The 6,000-nt window shown below is 33.5% G+C and overlaps 1 pseudogene; it reads right to left on the reverse strand.

Annotated features, from left to right (window-relative positions):
• The window catches only part of LOC149138594 (transcription factor MYB114 pseudogene), a 30,396-nt pseudogene extending 24,815 nt beyond the window's left edge, over positions 1–5,581 (reverse strand).
• Positions 5,582–6,000: the final 419 nt, after the last annotated feature.

The following is a 6,000-nucleotide window of genomic DNA, read 5'->3' on the forward strand; positions in this document are numbered from 1 at the left end:
AGACACCAAGAGATGATGTTCTTGCCAAATAAAATCCCATTGGTGAATTGGAATGGATAATTCTTTCATGATAAGATGTCTAGATCTACTTGTAGCTAAGATTAATGGATTTGGAGATAAACATCCATTAAGCTACTTAGCTGGAGAAAGACGATAAGTTAGGAAAAAACATAAAAGACTTGCAGGAGCTAAAGGCAAGCCTTTATGATGAAAGGCCTCGTGGGACATAAAGGCAAGATCTTCTCGGAAAATCATAGCCAAAGGGATAAAAATGATCCATAAAAGCAGGATGCCGCTAATGGAAACCATATCATGAAAGAGGGTATTAAATACCGATTGAAGAGATCAAAAGGAGATTGTTGATCCGTGGCAAGAACTCTTGGCTTGGGGGTGAACTAGAGGAAGTCAGTCCTAGGTTGGGTGGGGGTGCTCGATTTTCCCAATGACTTTCTTCAACTAATATGGTTTGCTTCAATTTATTAGAATGTTATGTATATGGCTCCTTACTCTTTATGTTGTCACATATTTAAACTTATGAGTAGAATTGCGTTGTGCTATCCCATGGTTCAATACTCTTGATTTTGTCGAATTTTAAGTGTATGAGTATAATCGCATGTATAATATTTGTTCATGAGATGATGGAATAATTACACATGTGATGACTATTGAATATAAATTTAATCGAAGTTGAATTGGGGGATGGGAGCCTAGTAGATAATTGTTAATATTGGGTCACAGAGGTATGTGACACATATCATGAAGGGACATTAAATCCAACTTGCCATTAGGAGGAAAAGGCCCACATGTGGCCAAGGACAAAACAAACCAACATGTGGCTACAAAGGCTAGACATGGCAACGAATAAGAAGAAGCTGCACAAGACAACTGAATCGGTGCAGATGCAACAATGGCTAAAGTCGAACCCTAGTTGTTGCAGGAAGGAACTCAGATGTCAATTATGCACGTATAATAATGTTTATATTATATGAAGTAGTTTTATTTATTTCATTATACTAATATTTTAAAATATATTATGTGTTATTTAAATTTTGTATTTTATTATTTTTTTGTAAGTTCTTTGGGTTCTTTTAGCTCAGAACCTCTCAAAGCCACCAAAGGATTCCACTAGGCCTCGGCCACACCAACCCTAAGCTGACTAGATTTTAGCGTGTCTCCTTCCCTAGCACTAGCGCAATAGCCCGTGATATTTGATAATGGGTCACTTTATTTACTAGGCCCATCCTCAACTAGTTGTACAAGTAAGACTTAACTAAATATTTAAATTTATATTAATAAATATTTTAGTTTTTCATTTTATTTATTTGAATGAAATATAAATTTTATAATAGTATTTATTCTATATAAATATTTAAATTTTGGTGATTGATTATTATTTTATCAAAATGGAAAATAAATGTATAAGAAAAAGAACTTTAATTATTATTTTATTTATTTATATATGTATATTTTTATATAAAAGTATCTCATGAAAAATAATCAAATAACATAGTATTTTATATTGTGATATTGATAATAAAATAATAATTTAAAGTAAATAAGATAAAAATAATTATAATACATAGTAAAATAATAATATAATTGTTTGGATAACTTAAAGTGGTTTAAAATAATAATTTTGTGAATTATGAGACTAATATTGAGGAAAATAATTTTGAAAATAATTAAAAAAATTTATAAGTGATATTGTATATTTTTCTTTGTGGGCTTACTCTTTAGGGACTTGAACCTTGAATATCATGCTTTAGATAATACCTCCATGAGTTGAAATGTGATATTATATTGAACAACAACCTCTCAACTTAGTATTTTTGAAGAGGAAAGTATTCTATCAATTAGAGACAAAACTTAAAAAAAATTATGCATCTTATAATTTATAAATTTTCAATTTCACTAAATTTTTAAGAAAGAAATACAAAATATTGTAAATAATATATATATATATATATATATATATATATATATATATATATATATATATATAGAGAGAGAGAGAGAGAGAGAGAGAGAGAGAGAGAGAGAGAGAAACTAGGGGTGGAAGGATGAAGGTGTGCTTTATGGCCCAAAGGAATTTAAAATTGCATGGTATTCATGGGGCTTAGGATTCATAACAAACAACCAAGTTGAAGCTTATGTCCTCCACCATGGGATTGAGTTGGCCTACGATAACCATTTTTGAAAACCCTTTGGTAAAAGTCACTATGAATTGTAATTCGCGTAAAATTTGTAGAATTGTAAACCCAATGGCTAAGATGGGAGTTGTGGACACAAATTCAGAGGTCTAAGTTAGAGTTGTTGAAGACAATAAACTCAAGGTGATTTATTTAATATTCCACCACTTATCAAACTCAATTTAATGGTTTTCACAACCTATAGGGAGGTGGAGTATGGATTCCTTAAGTGAAGGGAAAATACGATACAATGTCTATCCTCATGGGGCATGTTGGTGTGGTCAAGATGTAGTATGAAGATGAGGAGTTGGAAGCAAAAACGTTTGACGGGAAGAAAGCAAGGGGAGGTCAACTAAGCTTGAAATATAGACATGGAATGTGTCTTATCTATGAAGGGTATGCTAGGATATGCATATGGGTGTTGTGATTGCATTCACAGAAGTATAATGCAAGGAAGAATCATAGGTGGAAGGGTGAATTTCACTCATAAGTAGTATGTTGGGATAAGCATATAGGATTTGTGAAGTCAACCCAGAAAAGGAGGGAGTCGTGAGCGCAATGTCAAACATTCAAGCATAGGAGTGAATCAGCTCGCTTGTAGATGTGCACTTTGTAAATGTACTCAGTTTTTGGCTAGGTCCTGGGACATTTATGGGCTTGGGTAATCCAGGAAGTCAAGGACATTTTGAAAATGTTGAGGGGTTAGATAAGGATCAAGTAAGATTTTTTAACCAATCAAAGGATATGGGAAGGGGCCCAATGCTATAAAGTAATGTATGAGAGCCAAATATGTTAGATCATGGAAGTATCGGGATATATGAGAGAAATAGCTTGGAACAAGTCTAGCAAAGCCCAAATGGTGGTCCATCCATAGATATATCTATGAGATGTCATAATTTTGGTGTCACGAGAATTTGTCACAATGAAAAATGTATGCATACCTGAATATTGGCGAAATCTAGATAACAAAGGAAATTGATGAATTGTGCTAAGCGGGTCAGGCACAATGGGTTATGTGACCTAGGATGAAGTGGTAAATGCCACGAAGTTATGCTAAGGCTATGTGGATTCCATGGGTGGATTACAAGGAAAGTGGATCAAATGGTGTGGCAAGATTGATGATATGGCACACTCTTAGTGTGACACACGACATGAAGAAATGGCTAGGTGATCAATTTTTCGATGACACATGGCATTATCAAAGGATGCCTCATTGTAGGGTGATGAAGGGTTTAACCATTGGCTACATAGATGCCACAAGGAACTACCTAATTTGTTAGACTTTGAAGCAACATATCTCTCAACCTAGAGGTCAGATTGAGACAAAAATTATATCACCAAAACACTCTTGATGAGTTGGAAGCAATATTGTTATTCAAAGTTAATTCCGTTGACTTTGGGAAATAAGAAATTTTATAACCCCATTTCTGTATTAAGACTATCGAGGTTGGGTTAGTTAAAAATAACTTCCAATAACCTAGAAAATTCCAAGGCGGTCGGAGGGAGTATTACATGGCTAAAGAAAAAAGGTAACTTCTCTCATTGTTTCAAGAGATTCTCTTATTCTTATTGAATATTTTTTGAAGGCATCCTCTTCAAGCGACAAAACATTATAAAGTCTTAGAGAAAGAATTAGGAAAGTAGCTAAAGGATTCTCTTAAATAGTATATTTTCATGTTCCTCGTGATCTCAATCCTAATGAAGGGTGTAATTTAAGATTGGGATATTTCAAAATCAATGGTGCCTTCCATTCTTATAGATAAATGGATTTGCACACAGTTATGAAAGACTACATTATCAATCAATTATAATATAAAATGTAAAAAAAAATTGTGAATCAATTTAGTAAGTTATATACCTACAAAACCACATTTTTTATTGTCCAATGAAAAAATATATAACTATATATACCTAATATATTTCTTTAGATCTAACCCCATATTTAGATATAAATATAAAATTTTAGTGAGATATATATATATATAGATATATATAACATTAAAAATATTTTAAAACCATTAAAAAAATAAATTTATAATATTTTCAATCATCTTTAAAATAAAGTCTTATTTTTAAGATAACTTTACAAATTTTACACTCACTAACTTACTGTATATCTAATTTTCAAACATTAATATTTTCTATCAAATATTTAATTTCACATGAAAATTTACGTTTTTAAAATAAATTTATTAAATATACCGAGAATGTTTTTGATAAAACCCTAAAAAAATATAACCTTCTACAACTTCAAGAAAATAGCATCAAAGAAATTTAAATATAATTAGGATAATTTGCATATATTAGCTTTTATACTTCCATACGAGCTCATCAATCCTATAACTCTATAAATCGCGGTAAAGAATAATTATTAAATTCATCTGGATAAGCTGTGATAACTTTATCGTAGTTTGAAACCATTTCCTACTTTGATCAAAATTAAAATTGAAACCCTAATTTAAATGAACCTATGGCTCTCTCATCAACATTCAAAATTCAATAATGGCTCTCATATATCAGAGTTTTGCTGAAAACATATTCAAGGATTTTGTACTTACCGATTTCCAAGGAGACGATGCATCCGGATTATAAGCTCCTCTTCTTCGGGCGAAAATTTTCCACGCTTGATGCCTGGACGAAGATAATTCACCCAGCGCAATCTACAGCTCTTCCCAGAGCGCTCCAAACCTGCAATGCATTCAACAGGATACTTTGTATACCAACCAATCATGTATGTTTGACTACTGTAGATTCACTTTTAAACTAAAATATATAGTGATTGAACACTCCTTAGGTTATTTGGGGAAATCTCTCCTTTTGTGAATGTGTAGAACGCGTCGCTTCTGTAAGCACTGTAATTCATTGAATTTAACAGTGGCTCTAGACATTACTTCTTTATCAGTCAGTAACGCTGTATAGACATATACTTGTTTAAATCTAACAACGAGTTAAAAATTAACATATACCACCATTAAGGGGCCTAAATTAACATATACCACGATTAAGGGGCCTATGGCGAGATAAATAGTTGTTGCCCTGGCTGTATTAAACATTAACATCATGTATGGTACGTCAAACCTGGATTTGGACGTCAGAACCCTAGTGAGCTTGAAAAAGTATTGCAACGACAAGCATAGAACGCTATGAATACCCAAGTTTATAAGTATTGCTAATGGAATAATTCTCATTCCGCTACATCAATCCGTTTATAAGCCCAAAATTATGAAGTTGAAAATCAGTTGAATAAGGATTTCATCACCTGATCGCTTCGGAAGAGATGGCCATTGACCTGCACCGTGGGTGTTGATATAGTCCATTAAAGCAGAATCCTCCTCGGTTGTCCAGCCCTCGCGGCGAAGGTATTTTCTACTAGAGTCGGGAGCCCCTCCCATATCATCTCAGCTTCCTATACGAATTTCCACGACTCAACCCAATTATATTCTGTTGCAGCCACCTATAAAAAAATCCATGTATTCTTATAGATTATTGCATGTATAGTTGGTTTACGTGTTTTTGGGTGAGGGCATTTGTGTTTTGACACAGATATTGTTTTTCGCGCGTGAGACGGTACCGTGGGATTCCGTGAATCTGGGTTCGAAAGTGACTTCTCCCTCGAAAGTGACTTTCTTGTGATTGAAAAGAATTGTCGCGGTCTCGACGGCAGCGAGTTTGGCGACTTACAGCTATAATTCTATGAAAACAATACATTTGAGCGTAAGTAACGGACACTTGTCAATCCCGTCTGATAAGAGGGCTTTTATTTCGTTTCTCTTGGCCACTGCATTTCTGACATGAAATTGGAAGGAATCTG

This window comes from Pinus tabuliformis, chromosome X (assembly GCF_031772625.1).
Source record: "Pinus tabuliformis cultivar Carrire ecotype Pingquan chromosome X, CPIR1, whole genome shotgun sequence".
NCBI classification, from domain to species: domain Eukaryota; kingdom Viridiplantae; phylum Streptophyta; class Pinopsida; order Pinales; family Pinaceae; genus Pinus; species Pinus tabuliformis.